Consider the following 10,878-nt stretch of genomic DNA (forward strand, 5'->3'; position numbering starts at 1 on the left):
TTTTAGCCACTCAGGGAGCTCTCGTACGAAAACGGTTCATTAATTAAATCAGACGCAGCGACTACTCAAAGCTTCAGAATTCAAAGCTTTTCAAATAAATTAGTTGGACAACATATTGACACACATACAATTAGCTTGGACTATAGACCATCTACCTGTGCCAGTCTAGGCTATACAGTGCATTATTGTGATAGAGGGGACAACTGGCAAAGGAACTACCTGCAAAATGAATGCAGTATAGTTATGGGCTATAGAGTATACCGATCACTAAAGGATTACACCTTTCCTATGGCAGGGACACTAAAGATAAATTGAGCTTTCTATGGAGCTGCTGAAGTTCCATTAACACAGCATACGCGTCTAATGGCAGATACGAGGACCGAGTCACAAAGAGAGCAGAAACGTAATGGACGCCAGGGAGGCTGAAGGGTAAGGATGCAGGGATCACACTGCAGATGCGTAGTAGGGAATGATTTCTCTCCGCTGGCTTCCTGGTAAAAGCCTGCCTCAGCATACAGCATTCCTTCAATGTCGAGCACCAATGAGCCAGCCCCGTGGAGGGCTCAGCAGTGCTTCAAACCCCCCTTTGTCTTGGAGTCGATCTTGGGGTTTACTGTAAAGCACATGCACAGAGCCAGACAAAACTAGAAGGTACGAAACGAACTGCTTACGACACATGCACCCTGAGGAACTCTGACGGCACTGCTTGAAAGAGTTCCTCTGATAACAGGTCTGTGAAACCTTTTCATAAGCAATCACACCATTACTCTGGCCATTAGGGACATACAATGTGCCATTTATTTTTAACTGTGTGTCACAATGAGATGGTAGAATAGCCACACTCACCACCCCCATTATTCAGTATTATATCACATTCATATTTAATAATTAATAGAATATTCCACACTTGAACACACACACCATGTAACCCTATCCAAACACAACACATTTAAACTCCAGGCCTCCGCAGATTGCAATGCATTACTCGGGTCGCTGCTGATAATTCCTTCTTAAATCACTCCGCCACCCCCTTAAACAGATACGGTTTAGTGCCATAAAAGAGACAAAGAAAACACGGGGTGATTTTGTTTTAGTGAAAAGATAATAAACACTTGGCTGGAATAACTTGGGATCTCCAGCATTAACTTCCAAGCTTCTGGGTCACCAACGTACCCTAGCGTGCAGAGTCTGTCCCATACCATCGCTGCTATATTACAGCTTCCAGCATCTACAGACCGTCTGCAACGAAAGCAAGACACCCGAAACAACAAATACATTCATTCATTTCAGCACAAAGTTACTCTTCTATCAATGCAATCCAGACCAGACCCACCACTGGATGTGATTACCACTAACCCATGGAAGGGAGCCCAGGCCGTGAAAGTGCTGGATCCTCCTTGACGCTTCTCGGAAGAGACAGCGAAAACATTGAGTGCCAAGACAATCCATGAAGGCTAAAAACTTGGCAAATGCCGTCAGCTTTCTGCACGCTACAGCGTGCCGTTCTAACAACATAAAAAAATCTCATTAATTAAAACGACACACCATATTCCCGACCCACCATCCGCCAGGCATAGGCTGGTAAGAACTATGAGATCATTCAATCCGCTGGCAACCTGACCGCCCAGAAAAAAAAAAAAAAAAAAAAAAGAAGTGGAGTCGGTCCCGTGGGTGCTGTAGGTGGCTTCACGCCGACGTCGTTATTCTAGTGCCGGGCGGGGGGACGGTCCCCCCCCAGGGACGCCCGTCTTTCCACAGGGAGACTTGCCAACGCTCTGAAGCACCCGAGAGGTTTCCTAGAGTCAGCGTGTCTTTTGGTGCCTTGTTTGTAGAGTCAAGCGGGACTCAGCGTCGGGAATACCGTGCAGTGGTTCAGATGTCATGATGGCCTTCTTTAGTAACAGGGGTGGGCTCCCATCCTGGTGTACGCACTGTCAGATACCTGTTAATGCCTTGCTCAGACACACCTTGTTTTTACAGTCTGTTTTCCCGCGTTTTGAGTCCCCTCTTTTGGGGCAAAGGAAAAAAAAAACAAAGCAAAAGAGAACACAGAACACCAACACTTTAAATCTGTCCTGTCCATAAATACGTACATTGTTTTGGTCATAAGGACGGCCCATGTGACTTTGACAATGGACGCCCGGAGGACGACGTCTGCCGGTGTGCACAAGTAGATAGAGATTTTTGTTCCATATTCTGGTTATGACCCCAAGCATGTCTGTGAGGGGAGGGGGTGGCGAGATTACCATTCATGTGGCTGATGTTTTATTTGCGAGCCTTTGACAAGCGCGTCGCCAGCCTGGTGGTCGCGGTGTGGTCCACAGGAGCGCTGAAACTGCTAGTAACGTCCTGTAATGCCTCATTTCATTTTGCTGGAATATATCAGATCTCTTTCCTGTGCTGTAAGCTTGTTGAGGGTATGCCTGCTCTCTCTGCAGATGAGATTGCTGATGCAAACAGGGGATCTGGGAATAAAAAATTACATTTTCCATGAGAGGATTACTGTAGTAAAATAATAATGCTGGAATATTAATGTGCTGGATTTTTCCACCCAATATGAAAGATTATAATTTCAGCACATAACTGTAATCCTTTTTACTCCTACAAATTTAAAGGAGTTTAATTTTTGTTTTTCTAAACAAACAACATGCAGACATTTCCACTTAATCGCATAACAGATCTCACACGCAACTTTAATAGGCAAAATAACGGCTGTTTTTATTGAACAGAAAATAAAAACAAAATGTGTTTTGCGCAAATCACACTTATCTCCAGCTGGGTTAATGTCAACCGTTGCATTTCAAAAACTATCAGAACATAAACTTATCTCCCTGTAGAAATCTGCTAGACCTTTATGGAAATAACTAACACGAGTCACCTCTAAAAAGGTCCACATCGTGAGGAATAAGCCTTGATCATGCACACACAGGCTATAAAATGCCAGCCTAGAACGGGTTTAATATTGCTGTGCTGCACTTTTTTTTTTTCCTTAAATCTCTGGGGCAAAAAAAAAGATGCAGAAATTAAAGTCAAATGAGGACACCTTGGGTTACACAGCCGGTACAGCTTATAAATCCTACAGGAGCAATATGGAGAGTACTCTGCAGGACATGCTATAGCCTACATAGTGCATCAGCTGGGATAGTGTACTCATTTAATTTTAAATGCACCCCCTGATTCTGCCTGCCTCACTGAGATATGCACCAGGAGGTAAATGTGGTGCTCTGGTTGCAGAAATCAGACGAACAACAAAAATATGTTACAGCAAAATACAACACAAGACTCCAAAACAACACCGGGCTGTGTGACAGGTGGGGAGGGCCCACTGAATATGCACTGAGGTGCATCTGGCTGGAAGAAGACACTTCAGAAGACACACAGCACAGCAGGGGTGCAACGCTTCCCTCTGTACCTTTACATGACATATCACAATAGAAGTACGTATCGTGATATAAGACCTAAAGCAGAGCACAGCTCACTGTAGATCATCCAACGGGTCTTGAATGAAGAATACGTGTGTTTTTTTTAAATAGTTGCTATGTGCAAACTCTCCCACTCAAGGAACTGGTGTGACTATAACAAATGCCCATCCGTATGACCTGATCTTTCTTATGAAACGTACAAGCTGCCCACCTGGCCAATCACATCAATCGACCAATACTTATCGGCAATGCATATCATATCATAATACTAGTGTATCGCTGTCCCCCTACAGTACGTACATGCCACAACACCGAGGGGGAGAATCGAGGGCAAACAGGTCCCTTCAACTAAATTCCTGAGAAGCCGGAGTGACACTCGAAATAGCCCCCGACCCAGACCTGGGTTTTCACACCTCTCGCTCTAGCTGTTCACACATTTCACACTCCAATCATCCATGCTACTTGGGTCGTAGGGGTTACTACAGTAGCCTGTCCATGCAGGCTTATAGGGCAACCGACAAGGCGTTCATTCATACATCAAACTCCTGGGTCCTGTTTTCATTTCAAATAACATTCCATTCTTTCTTGGTGGAGTTTCGGACCTCCTTAGTTGAGTACCCGCTCGGCTCTTGCAATGGGTCTGTGTGTGCCTGGTTGGAGTAAGTTTTATTATGACGAGGCCAGCTTATAGAGCACTTACGAGCAAGACCGTAAGCTGTTATATATTGCAGCTTTGACAACAGTGAAGGACCGATGACGAAGAGGAAGCGAACGCCACGACAGCTTGCATGAAGTGTGTGACTGAGGGCAGCTCCGAGGTCTTCCTGTTTTAACACATTCTAACACCAATGCTTTTCAAACACACGTGGGGGGGGGGGGTCGGTAAATAATTCAAATTTTACCAGCAAGACTCCTCTGCTTGCCCATGCTAGTATAGTTTCATTAGTCTGTTAGAGAACCAGTGTGAATCCACCACCTGATTGCAATGCTAAAAAATACTTGTGGTATAATGAGCATCATACAAATATGATATTAGTGTGCTGCACTATAGATAGATAAATAGGTAGATAGATAAGATTAGACTTTCAAGTTATGCAAAAAAAGAAGTTAAAATAACCGCCATCCATACTGCTGCAACTCTTCCATATTTTACACACTGACACAGTCGCTCCCACTGCAGCGCCCATACAGCCTGCAGTGCAGTGCGGTTCTGCAGCAGCATCCTGCATCATCCCACTGAAACTCGTCCCAGGTGCCGCCAGCAGATGACGGGCACCTGGGACTAGATCCTGCCCGTGTTGCAGAGACGATCACCTATTTCTGACACCGCAGTGCTGCAACACAATGCGGATAAAGCAAGCGTCATGCAACACCCCGGCTCGCACAGACCCTGCATCCCCTAACACAAGACGCGCTGCCAGCGACCCAGGCACAGGATCACTTGCAAACACACGCAATTGAAAACGCAAGTTATCCTGTACGATCGGGGTTTTTTTTTTTTTTTTTTTTAATTTCAAGCTATTCTTTACTTGGCCGAAATGGATCAAAATAAATAAGGACAACATACTGTGGTCGTTGAAAACAAACGTTGTTTTTTTTTTTTTTTTTTTTTTTTTTTTTGGTTTTTTTTTTTAAATAAGGTCAGTGTATTCAAATTTAACACCCATTGTTTTGTGTCGTATATGAAATAATTTTTTGTTTTTTTTTTGTCAGTTTGTCCATAATAGGTCCTGATAGCCCGACGCACAATTTTTTGTGTTAAATTTTTCCTGTAAACAGCAGATCATTTTGTCTAGTTTTAGTCTACCTCTTTTTCGTTCGTGCAAAAGCAAGACCATCTAAGGTGGTGTTTCGGTACATATCTTCGGTAATAAATAGTATTATTATTATTATTGTTATTATTTAATCAGGTCAAGCTAGCAGTGCCGTATCTATATTTTCAGTAGATGCCGAACTACCTCAAATGGAGACACACGCGTATCTTTCCAGCTGCGGGACGGACCCCCCGCCTTTCTCCTCAGAGGCGCAGCTGCATTATTATAACCTGTTTTCTGAAGCCGGGACCCGATTTAGAGACAGAGCCGCCGCCTGAACCTTCGTTGTCCTCGAGTGTCCTCACAGACGTTTCACAGCGCGTTTCCTGCCCACTGACGCCCACAGGACCACTTCTTTGCAGAAGCCGTCTACCGTATTCGACAGGCAAGTGTGCGCTCCCTGACGATGGGGCTGCCGCGGACTTTCCTTCCGCTTTTGTTTTTTTAAACCGCTCAGGAATCACGCAAGCGCGAGCAGCCTTACCGCCACCGTCTGCTCTGGCTGGCGTGCGGGCCGGGGCATTGGCGGACAGGGCAAACCGGCGCAGATCACCCAGTGTCCCCGTTTGGCAGCTGCTCCTCACATTACGGCCTAGCCGACAAGCATTGTGTCCGTAACGGCCACGGTCTCCGCCCGAACGACTTGCGGTGGCGGGGAGCCCACAACAGCTCCGCGAATCACCCAGTGATCCCCAGACTCCCGGGCTGCGACGAACATTACTCAACCGCCGTCCACCGCCAAAAAATGGTTCGACCCAACGGCGCGAAGAGTCACGGAGCCCTCTTCCGAGAGGTCTTTCGAAAGAGCTATTGCTACGGAATTTAGTGCCGAGGCCTTGAGGCTTTTTGATTTAATTTATGACAGCACATTATGATTTACATATTAAATACATCATTTAAAATACGACTCGGTTGTTTATTTTGTATTCCTAAACAAAATTAGCGCTTGTGTTTTTTTTTTTTTTTTTTTTTTGTTTTTTTTGTTTATAGATGAAATGAAAAACAATGAGAATCAACATCTTCTCACAGGCGATGTTGACACGCCGGCCCGTTGTCGTGAAACAGCAGCCCTGAGAAACTTTAAAATTACCGGGCGGCTAACGCAATTTTACACAACTCCCAGCAACCGTTCTCCAAAAACCGCCCCGTTTCCACACTTGAAAACCTTGTAAACAGTTAAACCGCTACAAGCAACATGGGAAGAACTGTATTGTTTATGTGTGGCTGCCGGGGGTACTTTATCTTTAAAACGCTTTCGTAATTTTTAAGCGCCTTATTTGTTTCTATACAATCCCGTTTGTTAAACGCTCCATCACCATTCCTTGTTGCTCCTTCCGTTTTCTCAATCATAGTCAACAGGCACACCGCTTCAATTCTGTATTTGCATAATCGGGTTTCCACAATGCGAATTAGTGGTACCACTCCGGACTCGGCCCCCATCAACAACAGAGCACCGAATCGCCCCCTCACTGGTCGATTTGGGGGCTTTTTAAAGACCCGGGCTGGTCCACAGCAGGCCCAACATTCCCAGACTGAAATGAGGTCCCCCCTTCACCATTCCCACCTACAACCATTTCACCCAGACTTTTTGCTTTTCAACACAGAACTGCACCTGCCTTGCTCATAGCTGTTGGCTCCAACTTGCTTTGCAGAGCGTGGTAAAACTAAAAAAATACAAGCAACACCCATGACGTGAAAACAGTCGCACCACCTCCTATTTCATTCAAACCGGGAGACGCTGTGTACAGTGCAAACCTTGCCTTAACCGTGTCCGTGCCGATTCATCATCAAACCGGTCCCAAGTCCTGGGTGTTGCCATCTTTTTTTTCCACAAAGAAAGGGGGTCAACCCTCCACCCCTGTAGCGCCATGGGGCCCGCTACCATTCGTGCATTTTTTTAATATATAACCTTAAAAACGGTGGCCCACCCCTGTTTGTCAAAACCTATAAGAACTAAACTATAAAGCACACAATTCATTGACTGCGAGATTTGCCATGTTCGGGCATCTCCCGCGGTGCTGCCAAGCTGGGAGGGCTGGGCAACATTCTCGAAGCGTGCCGGTTTTTCCCAGATGATCATAATCAACAAGGTGGAAATGAAAAGGCTAAAGGCTGCACGGCGCAGCTTGCCTGACACGTGCCCTTTTTTGGTTTTCGTCCGAGTGGGGTTATCCCCCCCCGGAAGGGCTTGGTCCCCTTCCTTCTAGTCCCTTCCCACACAGCCCATCGGAGCTTTCACCTCACTTGGTCCCGGGGGGTTCACTTGGTCGGCCACCTCCTTGCCCATTAGGGCTTCCACGATGGCCAGCGCAAACTCAAAGCTGGTCCCAGGCCCACGCGAGACTCGGAGTACTGGTAGTGATCTGCAGGGAAGAGATGAGGAGCCACGAGAGAGAGAGAGAGAGAGAGAAGAGAGAGAGAGACTGAACTACTTTTTTAAACGGAACCGCGTTCAGTGATGCAACAGGCTTAATAAAATCGCCAACTACAGCAAGCTATCGAAGTACTAAAAAAAACAAAGCCTAGTTTATTTGCCATTTTATCTTCAGTACTACAGCGACTGTGGGTCAGAAAGGTTATTTTGAGTACCAGGCTAGGGACTGCACAGCGGTTCGATATTTCCCAGGTTTGGCCACCGTGTAGTGATGTACAGCTCAGTACAATATGGAATGGCTCAGACTGCTATGCAATGTGAGTTTTAATGAATTAAGAGTAATGAATTATCCCTAAAGTACGGTCCTGCAGTAAATGCTATTGAAAATACATACAAAAAAGCAAGAGCTTAGACTGCCCCCTTCTGGACAAAGCCAGCTACTAAACTATGCAAAGGTCAAGCACCCTTCATTCAGCATCAGTGCAAAGTCAATTTTGCAAGATCAGACGCTTTTACTCCTTGCATGCAACAGCTTGTGAGCTGTAGTGCTGTGCCTCCCTCCCTGGTGCACGTTACCTCCAGTCATCATCTTGTCCTTGGCCAGCGGGTGAGTGGTGACTTTGCTTCCGTAGGCAATGCCGTGTGCCAGAAGGGCGGTGGGTCCTGAAAGAGGAGAGAGCGGCGACTCATCACTCTGAACCTCGACGCCACGCACAGAGCAATACACGGCAATACACGGGACATCGGAACACGGTCGGCTTCAGACGGAACGTCACCAAACTGAAGAGCAGAGTGGAGCATGCTGGGACTACAGTTACACGCTACAGGAGGAACCGCGAGACACATGCAAAACCAACAACAACCAACTTCTGTTTGAAGAAAAAAAGAAGAAAACACTAAAATACCAAAAGGAGTGGTTTGTAAGGAGTTGCTAGGGTACTACTGCATGCCAGCCAGCTTCCCCGAGTCACTGGCAGTGTTAGACAGAGGGTCAGTCCCATCTTCCCCACCTGCACAGATCGCTGCAATCAGCCTCTTACTGCTTTCCTGATCCTTCAACACGTCCTTCACAGCAGAGGACTGCAAAAAAACACCATAAAACAAATGTCATGAAGACTGTCACGTGCAGAGCAATTTAAAAAAGACTGCAAGTGAAAAGCAGTGGTCATGCACAGTAGTTGCGTGCATCGAGGATCAAAAGGAAGCTCTGGCGCATGTCAGGTGAGGTTTCCTTGCAGGTTACCGACTCCCACCCTGCTCTGCAACACAGACTGGAAGCTTTCCTTGCTGGCCCATCTGAGCTAGCTCTTACCTCGGAGAGGTTCTGGGCTCCCAGGTTTCCTCCTGGCAGGACCACAACATCATAAGGACCCTGGAAAAAAAAAACAAAAAAAAAAACTAAATAAACTTGACCGAACCTGTCTCTGCCGGCAATAACGTCCCGCATCAGTTTGTGTCAACTAGATGGTAAACTTGGAAGAATGCCCCCCTGCCCTTACCCCTCACCCCTCCGAACCTGTTTCCGTGCATCTTCCAGGCTGGCATCTGGGCAAAGGAGCACATCCCGGCTGCAACGCACTGGCTCCTTGCCACTCAGTCCGGCCAGGGTTACTGTGATCTGGGACAGAACAGAAAGACTCATTTATACCTGCAGCAGGTGCATTTAGAACAACACGGGACGCTTCATCATGGATGGAAACAAGACTCCTATTGCATAGCAGATTCACCCAGTCCAGGTATTACTGCCACACTGATTAGCCCCAGTGTGTAGGTAACAAACTCTGGTACTGTCTTATCAAACTCCTAGTGAAACCCGGAACAGAGCAAACGCCCCAGTGTGTAGGTAACAAACTCTGGTACTGTCTTATCAAACTCCTAGTGAAACCCGGAACAGAGCAAACAAGATGCAATACAAGTACACATTTTTTCTTCCTAATCCCCGAAGTTACATAAAAAAAGGATTTGCACAGATCTTACATGACTCACATTTCTGAAACATTGCTTTTAAATGCATAAAATGACGCTCCCGCCTGTACCGTTGCTTTGTGATTTTACACAACACACGCACGGAAACTGTGCACGCAAGAGATTACTAACAAACCAGTCCAACGCTGATCTTTGACATTTACAGTCGCCTGCGGGTCTATTTCCATCACTGATCACTGTGATCCCACACAGTCCTTCAACTGACTGGACCATTTCCACGCCAGGCTGTAATTCTGTCAGAGGACTGGATAATGGCACGCATTTCAACGCTGCGGCAGAGCACTGGTGAGGTTAACTAAGCAATCTACAGCCTCTTTCTACTGCAGAACGGAAACCACTACAGCCTCTTTCTACAGCAGAACGGAAACCAGTTGATAATTCAGAAACATTTCGACCTTGCCTGCTGCCCTGGTACCTGTACGGCGATTATAATCGGACTTCAATCATATCAATAGTCTGTACCGTTACTCGCAGTTCTTGCGTAAAAACACGTTGCATGTTGATTATAAACACACACACACACACACTCAGAAATTAGGGCAGTATGCACAAAGCACTGTCCTTACTGGTATACAGCAAGCACATGTTGCAAACACATTAAATTATATTATTAAACTCTACAGTTGTTTTTTTAGGCCTGTAACTGTAGCGTTTAAACCGTGTAAACTGCAGACTCGCCGATGCGTCTGTTCATTCCCACGACATTATAACCATATCGCACAGAATAAAACGCGTCAGTTACAACTGACCCCAGCTCTACGCATGACGTCCACCGGTATAACCGTCTCCATCTCCTCGGCTCCTTTTGCCAAAATGACCATCGCACGCTTGGCAGCCATGGCTTGTTATCGATGGGTTTACTCAGTTTCCAGACCGTCAGCCTGCAAAGAGAGATGAACCAGACAGACTCTCAGCACGCCTCCCTCTGCGGACTTTCAACGCGCACACGCCCCTTTAAACTGCGGCCACGGGACAGGGACAAAACACAGAGGTTCTATAAAAGCGAGATGCAACGTGTCTTTATCGTTGCATGTTAATGTTAACGTTGCAAAGTGGGATAAATGATGGATACGGTTTCTTTCTGCTTGTTAAAAGTGTTCTTATGCCTGCAAACGGCTGCATCTGTCTGCAGAGATGTGTTAAACCAGACTCTGTAAAAGCCCATGGCTTCTAATGTAGATGCTTCACTAGATATTAAGGTACACAACTATTCTGTGTAATAAAGCGGTGATATAATATACATTCTGCGATGAAGATTTGTTTTATAATAATTGTTATATTA

At 46.1% G+C, this 10,878-nt stretch overlaps 1 pseudogene; it reads right to left on the reverse strand.

Moving 5' to 3' along the window:
* Positions 1-5,828: 5,828 nt before the first annotated feature.
* LOC121308048 lies at positions 5,829-10,510 on the reverse strand (annotated as a pseudogene).
* Between the last annotated feature and the right edge of the window lie 368 nt (positions 10,511-10,878).

The sequence above is a fragment of the Polyodon spathula genome, unplaced genomic scaffold (genome assembly GCF_017654505.1).
Source record: "Polyodon spathula isolate WHYD16114869_AA unplaced genomic scaffold, ASM1765450v1 scaffolds_96, whole genome shotgun sequence".
NCBI classification, from domain to species: Eukaryota; Metazoa; Chordata; class Actinopteri; order Acipenseriformes; family Polyodontidae; genus Polyodon; species Polyodon spathula.